The sequence below is a fragment of the Oncorhynchus keta genome, chromosome 4 (genome assembly GCF_023373465.1).
Source record: "Oncorhynchus keta strain PuntledgeMale-10-30-2019 chromosome 4, Oket_V2, whole genome shotgun sequence".
Classification (NCBI taxonomy): domain Eukaryota; kingdom Metazoa; phylum Chordata; class Actinopteri; order Salmoniformes; family Salmonidae; genus Oncorhynchus; species Oncorhynchus keta.
Window position 1 is genome coordinate 643,334 of NC_068424.1, and position 12,489 is coordinate 655,822.

Genomic DNA, 12,489 nt, shown 5'->3' on the forward strand with positions numbered 1-12,489 from the left:
AGATGTGTACATGAAGGCAGGGTAAAGTGACTAGTAATCAGGATAGATAATAATAAGGTATTTGAGGTAGATATATACATGAAGGCAGGGTAAAGTGACTAGACATCAGGATAGATAATAATAAGGTATTTGAGGTAGATATATATATACATGAAGGCAGGGTAAAGTGACTAGGCATCAGGATAGATAATAATGAGGTATTTGAGGTAGATATGTACATGAAGGCAGGGTAAAGTGACGAGGCATCAGGATAGATAATAATAAGGTATTTGAGGTAGATATGTACATGAAGGCAGGGTAAAGTGACTAGTCATCAGGATAGATAATAATAAGGTATTTGAGATAGATATATACATGAAGGCAGGGTAAAGTGACTAGGCATCAGGATAGATAATAATAAGGTATTTGAGGTAGATATGTACATGAAGGCAGGGTAAAGTGACGAGGCATCAGGATAGATAATAATAAGGTATTTGAGGTAGATATGTACATGAAGGCAGGGTAAAGTGACCAGGCATCAGGATAGATAATAATGAGGTATTTGAGGTAGATATGTACATGAAGGCAGGGTAAAGTGACCAGGCATCAGGATAGATAATAATAAGGTATTTGAGGTAGATATGTACATGAAGGCAGGGTAAAGTGACGAGGCATCAGGATAGATAATAATAAGGTATTTGAGGTAGATATGTACATGAAGGCAGGGTAAAGTGACCAGGCATCAGGATAGATAATAATGAGGTATTTGAGGTAGATATGTACATGAAGGCAGGGTAAAGTGACCAGGCATCAGGATAGATAATAATAAGGTATTTGAGGTAGATATGTACATGAAGGCAGGGTAAAGTGATGTGAGGCATCAGGATAGATAATAATAAGGTATTTGAGGTAGATATGTACATGAAGGCAGGGTAAAGTGACCAGGCATCAGGATAGATAATAATGAGGTATTTGAGGTAGATATGTACATGAAGGCAGGGTAAAGTGACCAGGCATCAGGATAGATAATAATAAGGTATTTGAGGTAGATATGTACATGAAGGCAGGGTAAAGTGACCAGGCATCAGGATAGATAATAATGAGGTATTTGAGGTAGATATGTACATGAAGGCAGGGTAAAGTGACTAGGCATCAGGATAGATAATAATAAGGTATTTGAGGTAGATATGTACATGAAAGCAGGGTAGTTTTGAGGACGTCAAGGAACTTGAAGCTATCAACCCAACTCTACAACAGCCCTGTCAATGTGGATGGGGGTGTGCTCTCCCCTTATTCTCCTGTAGTCCGCGATCTTCTCCTTGGTCGTACTGACGTTGAGGGAGAGGTTGTTGTCCTGGCACCACACAGCCAGGTCACTGAACCTCCTCCCTATAGGCTGTCTCATCGTTGTCGGTGATCAGTCCTACCACCTTCATGTCGTCTGCAAATTTAAGGATTGTGTTGGAGTTGTGCCTTGCCAGGCAGTCGTGGGTGAACAGGGAGTGTAGGAGGGGACTGCGCACACACCCCTGAGGGGCCCCTGTGTTGAGGATCAGCGTGGTGGAGGTGTTGTTACCTACCCTTACCACCTGGGGGTAGCCCATCAGGATGTTCAGGATCAGGATGCAGAGGGAGGTGTTCAGTCCCAGGGTCCATAGCTTAGTGATGTGCTTGGAGGGGACTATGGTGTTGAACGCTGAGCTGTAGTCAATGAACAGCATTCTCACGTAGTTACAGTGGGGCAAAAAAGTATTTAGTCAGCCATCAATTGTGCAAGTTCTCCCACTTAAAAAGATGAGAGAGGCCTGTAATTTTCATCATAGGTACACGTCAACTATGACAGACAAAATGAGAAGAAAAAAAAATCCAGAAAATCACATTGTAGGATTTTTTTATTAATTAATTTGCAAATGATGGTGGAAAATAAGTATGTGATGTGATACAATGTTAAGAGCGTTGGTTTGAATCCCTCAGCCGACTAGGTGAAAAATCTGTAGATGTGCCCTTGAACAAGGCACTCAACCCTAATTTCCCCTGTAAGTTACTATGGATAAGAGCATCTGCTAAATGACTAAAATGTGAAATTGTTTCTTGGACACTGTCCTTGTATATCACTGGAACGTTCCTATCAAAGCGCAAAGGTAATGAGACTCTAAAGTTGTGGGAACAATTGTTGTTCTCTAAGTATCACTGAGTGCCTGCCTGGGACATCACCATGGCTGTAGGCTGGGTTGCCATCTAGCTGACGGGCCACTGTTCTGCTAACCTAATGTGGGGCACAGAGAAACAGAGAGGAGAGACAGCAGGAAGGAGGGCTCTGATACAAGCAGCAAGCAGAACAGAGAGGAGAGACAGCAGGAAGGAGGGCTCTGATACAAGCATCAAGCAGAACAGAGAGGAGAGGAGAGACAGCAGGAAGGAGGGCTCTGATACAATCATCAAGCAGAACGGAGAGGAGAGGAGAGACAGCAGGAAGGAGGGCTCTGATACAATCATCAAGCAGAACAGAGAGGAGAGACCGCAGGAAGGAGGGCTCTGATACAAGCATCTAGCAGAACGGAGAGGAGAGGAGAGACAGCAGGAAGGAGGGCTCTGATACAATCCTCAAGCAGAACGGAGAGGAGAGGAGAGACAGCAGGAAGGAGGGCTCTGATACAATCATCAAGCAGAACAGAGAGGAGAGACCGCAGGAAGGAGGGCTCTGATACAAGCATCTAGCAGAACGGAGAGGAGAGGAGAGACAGCAGGAAGGAGGGCTCTGATACAATCCTCAAGCAGAACGGAGAGGAGAGGAGAGACAGCAGGAAGGAGGGCTCTGATACAATCATCAAGCGGAACGGAGAGGAGAGACAGCAGGAAGGAGGGCTCTGATACAAGCATCAAGCAGAACAGAGAGGAGAGACAGCAGGAAGGAGGGCTCTGATACAAGCATCAAGCAGAACAGAGGGGAGAGACAGCAGGAAGGAGGGCTCTGATACAAGCATCTAGCAGAACGGAGAGGAGAGGAGAGACAGCAGGAAGGAGGGCTCTGATACAAGCATCAAGCAGAACAGAGAGGAGAGACAGCAGGAAGGAGGGCTCTGATACAATCCTCAAGCAGAACGGAGAGGAGAGGAGAGACAGCAGGAAGGAGGGCTCTGATACAATCATCAAGCAGAACGGAGAGGAGAGGAGAGACAGCAGGAAGGAGGGCTCTGATACAATCATCAAGCAGAACAGAGAGGAGAGGAGCGACAGCAGGAAGGAGGGCTCTGATACAAGCATCAAGCAGAACAGAGAGGAGAGGAGAGACAGCAGGAAGGAGGGCTCTGATACAAGCATCAAGCAGAACAGAGAGGAGAGGAGCGACAGCAGGAAGGAGGGCTCTGATACAAGCATCAAGCAGAACAGAGAGGAGAGGAGAGGAGAGACAGCAGGAAGGAGGGCTCTGATACAATCATCAAGCAGAACAGAGAGGAGAGGAGAGACAGCAGGAAGGAGGGCTCTGATACAAGCATCAAGCAGAACGGAGAGAAGAGGTTGGATCACTGCTGTGCTCTGTGTCTTCCCCTCTTGATCTGAAACGCTCTTAGTATTCAGATGTTATTCTAGTGGAGATCTAAGAGATGAATTATCAACCATCATACCAATGTCCCAATTCATATAGGCTTCTGTGTTCACTTCCTCTTTCACATTGTGGGAATAGGCCATTATGAATCCAATTTTATTTTGATGACGACGATGATGATGGGGTAATGATGATGATGATGATGATGATGATGATGATGATGATGATGATGATGATGAACACACAGACAGAAACACACACCCATCCCCCACCCTAACCTGGTAGTTGGAGGAATATTTCGAAGGGGTGGTCTTGAGATGCAATGTTTTGAGTGGGGAGAGAGAAACGCTGTTGCCGCAACCATTCTTCCTCCCTCCGGTTCCCACCGCTCTTTCCCTCGCTCCCTTCAAAGTCCACCTATCGTAGGCGTGGAGAACCTCTCGTGCGTCGCACACCGAGACCGTGCCTGTTGGAGACGCGCTGCATCCGCTCCACGGGAAGATGGAGAAACGGCAAGCACAGTTATCCCAATGTAGAGAACAAGAAACCAAGGAAAGCTGTCATTTATGATGCAAATAGTGCTTTACCGTCGATAGGAACTTATTTTAGCGAAAGGGTAAGTGATATAACACATTTTATTACAGAATGAGATAGTTTTTAATGGTGAAAAATAGATTTTTGTGGACTGGATATGTAGTTCTGTTGAAGCAGACATATGGTAGTAGGCTACTGTGTCGCGTTATATTGCCACAACATTATTCAATTAGTCTATGTGTTCCCTTCTCACGAAGGGAACACATTTTACACATCACAATATATCAGACTCACCGGAACGATTGAAACTGGCACACGTTGACGTCAAATATTTTATGAATTGCGCACAAATAGTCTTCATGCGTATTTCTAAATATCTAAATTATTGACATTCTGCCTCATTAGAAGCATCACTCGTATAGTTTATATCCATGTGATACAAAAACTGTATCACAAAAAATAAATTGAGATTATTTGAATGTGAATCGAAGATTGGTTCAACATTTGTTCCATTAGTTGTCCGAGACCTCCGGGGTGAAATTGTGATTTCATAAGTTTGATTATGGATTCGCCCTTTTTTCTCGAGGAAATTGTGTTTTTAGAGGAATTATCCATTTAAATTAATAAATACATTTTAAACCTTTTTCAAGACATATATGAACAATCCTTTTTATTGATTTATTTTTTATTTATTACATATAATAATCTAATTGGTTATGAACGTTTGACCAGAAAGCAATATATCAGAGATGAGAGAGTGTTGGTAGTGTAGGGAAAGAGAGCTAGAGAGCGAGAAAGACAGAGGGAGGGAGAGAGAGAGAGAGAGAGAGAGAGAGAGAGAGAGAGAGAGAGAGAGAGAGAGAGAGAGAGAGAGAGAGAGAGACAGAGACAGAGAGACAGAGAGAGAGAGAGAGAGAGAGAGAGAGAGAGAGAGAGAGAGAGAAGAAGAGAGAGAGAGAGAGAGAAAGAGAGGAGAGAGAGAGAGAGGAGAGAGAGAGAGCGAGAGAGACAGGGAGAGAGGGGAGAGAGAGAGAGAGAGAGAGAGAGAGAGAGAGAGAGAGAGGAGAGAGAGGGAGCGAGAGAGACAGGGAGGGAGGGGAGAGAGAGGGAGAGGGAGAGGTGAGGGTGCTGGTGATGTAGCTGGGGGTGAGTCAGATAGGATGGATCATATCTCTGCCCTCTTGTGGTATGAACTAAAATTAGAGTGTGGGTTGACCAGACTTTCAGTTTGGCATAGCCAAGGAGAGCTTACCAAATCTTATCCATCACATTCCAAATGTCCACGGTTCAGAAGGTTAATCCTGGTTGTGGATAGAACAGGAGGAGACTGGTCTGAGGGCTCTGTTGGGTGCTTCATGTGTAGCAGTGGAGGCTGGTGGGAGGAGCTATAGGGGGACGTCACACATTGTAATGGCTGTAAGGGGGAAAATGGAGTTAAATGTGGTTTCCGTATGTTTGACGTGTTTGATTCCTGTTACAGCCATTAAAATGAGCCCATCCTCCTATATTATGGGGGAGGGTGGAAGTGAGAGGATTCAGAAATTATTTTAGTATTGTAAAGTATTGTATTGTAATGTTTTGTAAAGTATTGTATTGTATTGTAATGTATTGCATTGTAATGTATTGTAATGTATTGTATTGTATAGTATTGTATTGTATTGTAATGTATTGTATAGTATTGTATTGTAAAGTATTGTATTGCATTGTAATGTATTGTACTATAATGCGATGCATTGTAATTGATTGTATTGTAATGTATTGTAAAGTATTGTATTGTATTGTATTGTAATATAGTGTATTGTAATGTATTGTAAAGTATTGTATTGTATTGTAATGTATTGTATTGTATTGTAATGTATTGCATTGTAATGTATTGTATTGTAATGTATTGTAAAGTATTGTATTGCATTGTAATGTATTGTATTGTAATTTATTGTAATGTATTGTATTGTAATGTATTGTAAAGTATTGTATTGTAATGTTTTGTATTGTAATGTACTGTATAGTATTGTATTGTAAAGTATTGTATTGTATTGTAATTTTGTATTGTAATGTATTGTATTGTATTGTATTGTAATGTATTGTAATGTATTGTATTGTAATGTATTGTATTGTACTATAATGCGATGCATTGTAATTGATTGTATTGTAATGTATTGTAAAGTATTGTATTGTAATGTTTTGTATTGTAATGTACTGTATAGTATTGTATTGTAAAGTATTGTATTGCATTGTAATGTATTGTATTGTAATATAGTGTATTGTAATGTATTGTATTGTATTGTATTGTAATGTAGTGTATTGTAATGTATTGTATTGTATTGTACTATAATGCGATGCATTGTAATTGATTGTATTGTAAAGTATTGTATTGTATTGTAATGTATTGTAATATAGTGTATTGTAATGTATTGTAATGTAATGTATTGTATAGTATTGTATTGTAAAGTATTGTATTGCATTGTAATGTATTGCATTGTAATGTATTGTATTGTAATTTATTGTATAGTATTGTATTGTATTGTAATGTATTGTATTGTAAGGTATTGTATTGTATTGTGTTGTATGGTAATGTATTGTATTGTATGGTAATGTATTGTATTGTATGGTAATGTATTGTATTGTATGGTAATGTATTGTATTGTATTGTATTGTAATGTATTGTATTGTAATGTATTGTATTGTAATGTATTGTATTGTAATGTACTGTATTGTATTGTATGGTAATGTAATATATTGTATGGTAATGTATTGTATTGTATTGTATGGTAATGTATTGTATTGTAATGTATTGTATTGCATTGTATTGTAATGTATTGTATTGTAATGTAATGTATTGTATTGTATTGTAATGTAATGTATTGTAATGTATTGTATGGTAATGTATTGTATTGTATTGCATTGTATTGTAATGTATTGTATTGTAAAGTAATGTATTGTATTGTATGGTAATGTAATATATTGTAATGTATTGTAATGTTTGGCTTGGCACCTAAGACCCTCAGAAACATTTACAGAAGCACAATCGAGAGCATCCTGTCTGGCTGTTTCACCGCCTGGTACGGGAACTGCCCCCGCTCTCAACCGCAAGGCTCTCCACAGGGTGGTGCGGTCTGTCCAATGCATCACTGGGGGCAAACTGTGTTGTGGAAATTACAAAATTATGTTATCCACATAACTTTATATTAGAATGTATTCTGATATTTTAATGTTTGATTGTTTTGAAGAAATCTAAAAGTCCCCGCTATCATCCAGAAGGCGAGGTCAGTACAGGTGCATTAAAGCTCGGACTGAGAGACTGAAAAACAGCTTCTATCTCAAGGCCATCAGAATGTTAAACAGCCATCACTAGCCAGCTACCACCTGGTTACTCAACCCTACACCTTGCTGTCCTATATACAGCTGCTGTCCTATATACAGTTGAAGTCGGAAGTTTACATACACCTTATCCAAATACATTTAAACTTAGTTTTTCACAATTCCTGACATTTAATCCTAGGAAAATTCCCTGTTTTAGGTCCGTTAGGATCACCACTTTATTTTAAGAATGTGAAATGTCAGAATAATAGTAGAGAGAATGATTTATTTAAGCTTTTATTTCTTTCATCACATTCCCAGTGGGTCAGAAGTTTACATACACTCAATTAGTATTTGGTAGCGTTGCCTTTAAATTGTTTAACTTGGGTCAAAAATTTTCATCAGTCATGAGGACATTTCTCCAAAAAGTACGATCTTTGTCCCCATGTGCAGATGCAAACTGTAGTCTGGCTTTTTTTATGGCGGTTTTGGAGTTGTGGCTTCTTCCTTGCTGAGCGGCCTTTCAGGTTATGTCGATATAGGACTCATTTTACTGTGGATATAGATACTTTTGTACCTGTTTCCTCCAGCATCTTCACAAGGTCCTTTGTTGTTGTTCTGGGATTGATTTGCACTTTTAACACCAAAGTACGTTCATCTCTAGGAGACAGAACGCGTCTCCTTCCTGAGCGGTATGACAGCTGCGTGCTCCCATGGTGTTTATACTTGCGTACTATTGTTTATACAGATGAATGTGGTACCTTCAGGCGTTTGGAAATTGCTCCCTAGGATGAACCAAACTTGTGGAGGTCTACAAAATTTTTTCTGAGGTCTTGGCTGATTTATTTTGATTTTACCATGATGTCAAGCAAAGATGCACTGAGTTTGAAGGTAGGCCTTGAAATACATCCACAGGTACACCTCCAATTAACTAAAATGATATCAATTAGCTTTAGTCATCTTTTAAAGCCATGACATCATTTTCAACTGGAATTGTACATACTGTTTAAAGTCATCTTAGTGTATAGTGTATAGTGATACAGTGAATTATAATGTTTAATAATCTGTCTGTAAACAATTGTTGGAAAAATGACTGTGTGTCATGCACAAAGTAATGTTTACATAACCGACTTTAGCCAAAACTATAGTTTGTTAACAATACATTTGTTTAGAAAACGAGTTTTAATGATCTCAACCTAAGTGGATGTAAACTTTTGACTTCAACTGTTTACATATACATGGAATCACTGGCCACTGTAATAATGGAACTCTAGTCACTTTATAATGTTTACATACTGCTTTAGTCATCTCATATATATATACTGTATTATATAATGTTTACTACTGTTTATTTACTAACTAGTCACTCTAATAATGTTTACATACTGCTTTACTCATCTCATATGTATATACTGTATTATATTCTACTATAATTTTACTAATCTAGTCATTCTATTCTACTATAATGTTTACATACTGCTTTAGTCATCTCATATATATACTGTATTCTATTCTACTATAATGTTTACATACTGCTTTAGTCATCTCATATATATATATATATACTATATTATATTCTACTGTATTTAGTCAACGCCACTCCAACATTGCTCGTCCTAATATTTATACATTCCATGTGTGTTGTTGTGAATTGTTAAATACTACTGCACTGTTGGAGCTAAATATGTGACCAATAACATTTGATTTGATTTGAATGGATTTTGTATTGTATTGTAGTGTAATGTATTGTAGTGTAATGTATTGTAGTGTAATGTATTGTAGTCTAATGTATTGTAATGTAATGTATTGTATTGTAGTGTAATGTATTGTAGTCTAATGTATTGTAATGTAATGTATTGTATTGTAGTGTAATGTATTGTTGTCTAATGTATTGTAATGTAATGTATTGTAGTCTAATGTATTGTAGTGTAATGTATTGTAATGTAATGTATTGTAGTCTAATGTATTGTAGTGTAATGTATTGTAGTGTAATGTATTGTAGTGTAATGTATTGTAGTCTAATGTATTGTAATGTAATGTACTGTATTATAATGTATTGTAGGGTAGCCTAGTGGTTAGAGTGTTGGACTAGTAACCGAAACCCACTGTTCCAAGGCCATCATTGAAAATAAGAATTTGTTCTTAACTGACTTGCCTAGTCAAATAAAGGTACAATAAAAATGCATAATGTATTGTAATATAATGTATTGTATTGTATTGTAATGTATTGTATTATAATGTATTGTATTGTAGTGTAATAATGTATTGTAATTGTGGTCCTTCTGTAGCTCAGTTGGTAGAGCATGGCGCTTGTAACGCCAGGGTAGTGGGTTCGATCCCGTAACCACCCATAATGTAGAATGTATGCACACATGACTGTAAGTGCTAATGTATAAATGTATGCTAAATGGCATATATTATTATTATTATTATTATATTTGTATTGTAATGTATTGTATTGTAGTGTAATGTATTGTAGTGTAATGTAATGTATTATAATGTATTGTAATGTAATGTATTGTATTGTAATGTAATGTATTGTAAAGTAATGTATTGTAATGTAATGTATGGTAATGTATTGTAATGTAATGTATTGTAAAGTAATGTATTGTAAAGTAATGTATTGTAATGTAATGTATTGTATTGTAGTGTAATGTATTGTAGTGTAATGTATTGTATTGTAATGTAATGTATTGTAGTGTAATGTAATGTATTATAATGTATTGTAATGTAATGTATTATAATGTATTGTAATGTAATGTATTGTATTGTAGTGTAATGTAATGTATTGTAATGTATTGTAAAGTAATGTATTGTAAAGTAATGTATTGTATTGTCATGTAATGTAATGGATTGTATTATAAAGTATTGTATTGTATTGTATTGTATTGTAATGTAAAGTATTGTAATGTATGGTAATGTATTGTAAAGTAATGTATTGTATTGTCATGTAATGTAATGGATTGTATTATAAAGTATTGTATTGTATTGTATTGTATTGTAATGTAATGTATTGTAATGTATGGTAATGTATTGTAAAGTAATGTATTGTAAAGTAATGTATTGTAATGTAATGTATTGTAATGTAATGTAATGTAATGTAATGTAATGTAATGTATTGTATTGTATTGTAAGGCCATGGATAGGCCTGCTGTATTGTCATGTAATGTAATGGATTGTATTATAAAGTATTGTATTGTATTGTATTGTAATGTAATGTATTGTATTGTAATGTAAAGTATTGTAATGTATGGTAATGTATTGTAAAGTAATGTATTGTAAAGTAATGTATTGTAATGTAATGTATTGTAATGTAATGTAATGTAATGTAATGTATTGTATTGTATTGTATTGTAATGTATTGTAATGTATTGTATTGTAGTGTAATGTATTGTATTGTAATGTAATGTAATGTAATGTAATGTATTGTATTGTATTGTAATGTATTGTAATGTATTGTATTGTAGTGTAATGTATTGTATTGTAATGTAATGTATTGTAGTGTAATGTAAAGTATTGTAATGTATGGTAATGTATTGTAAAGTAATGTATTGTAAAGTAATGTATTGTAATGTAATGTAATGTATTGTATTGTATTGTAAGGCCATGGATAGGCCTGCTGTATTGTGTTGTACTAAACACAATGCATTCAGATTCTTACAAGACTTGTAGATATTTTCTCATCATTAGATACTACAACATTTGAATATCATCTGTTCCCTCCGCCCCCATTCCCTTTCTGCTATTAGTAGGCTAGTGCACGGCAGGCTAGTGCACGGCAGGCTAGTGCACGGCAGGCTAGTGCACGGCAGGCTAGTGCACGGCAGCATGAAGCATCAAGCTGTGCTTCATCTCACTGAGTGGTCCAGTCAAGCAGCTAATAGGGAAACATCATGTGAATCATTGTCCCCCACAATGAAATCGGGGAGGGGACTGTGGATCTGTCTCCATCCGTCCGTTCATGCGTTAGTCGCAGCGAGCACTGACCCGATTTTGACTAAACCTGGGTGAATGACGCATCTTGCCATAGAGATCTGTTATTTACACAATTACACTGATTGGCCCAAGTTGGGAGCACTAGTAATTAACTGAATTGTTTTAGTCACACGAACGTAGACCTGCATTCAATAGGAATCCTGGTGCTGAAACGTAAAGCTGCAACCAATAGGAGGCCTGGTGCTGAAACGTAAAGCTGCAACCAATAGGAGGCCTGGTGCTGAAACGTAAAGCTGCAACCAATAGGAGGCCTGGTGCTGAAACGTAAAGCTGCAACCAATAGGAGGCCTGGTGCTGAAACGTAAAGCTGCAACCAATAGGAGGCCTGGTGCTGAAACGTAAAGCTGCAACCAATAGGAATCCTGGTGCTGAAACGTAAAGCTGCAACCAATAGGAGGCCTGGTGCTGAAACGTAAAGCTGCAACCAATAGGAGGCCTGGTGCTGAAACGTAAAGCTGCAACCAATAGGAAGCCTGGTGCTGAAACGTAAAACTGCAACCAATAGGAGGCCTGCTGCTGAAACGTAAAGCTGCAACCAATAGGAGGCCTGGTGCTGAAACGTAAAGCTGCAACCAATAGGAGGCCTGGTGCTGAAACGTAAAGCTGCAACCAATAGGAGGCCTGGTGCTGAAACGTAAAGCTGCAACCAATAGGAGGCCTGGTGCTGAAACGTAAAGCTGCAACCAATAGGAAGCCTGGTGCTGAAACGTAAAGCTGCAACCAATAGGAGGCCTGGTGCTGAAACGTAAAGCTGCAACCAATAGGAAGCCTGGTGCTGAAACGTAAAGCTGCAACCAATAGGAGGCCTGGTGCTGAAACGTAAAGCTGCAACCAATAGGAGGCCTGGTGCTGAAACGTAAAGCTGCAACCAATAGGAAGCCTGGTGCTGAAAATATATATATATCTGGCCCAGCAACAGATGAATAGAAGCTACACCAGTAGAAACATTCATTTCAACAATAATCTTCATGTTAATTTGACTTTACAAACAACAAGAGGGCTTAATTGGAGTCTATTTCTTCAGAGCCTAGACCTATATAAAATATATTAGCTGGCTGAGGTAGACTATGAGGCTTAACAGCCTAATAGAAGTAGGATTGGTTTTCATTATTCATAATATAATTACAATTGCAACT

At 37.8% G+C, this 12,489-nt stretch overlaps 1 protein-coding gene across 1 annotated transcript in view; it reads left to right on the forward strand.

Annotated features, from left to right (window-relative positions):
* The first annotated feature begins 2,374 nt into the window (after nucleotides 1-2,374).
* The window catches only part of LOC127916513 (solute carrier family 35 member G2-like), a 32,007-nt gene continuing 21,892 nt past the window's right edge, over nucleotides 2,375-12,489 (forward strand). The window contains exon 1 of the mRNA XM_052498574.1: nucleotides 2,375-4,142. The gene's annotated coding sequence lies outside the window, so the exon portion shown is untranslated. The remainder of the gene's footprint in view (nucleotides 4,143-12,489) is intronic.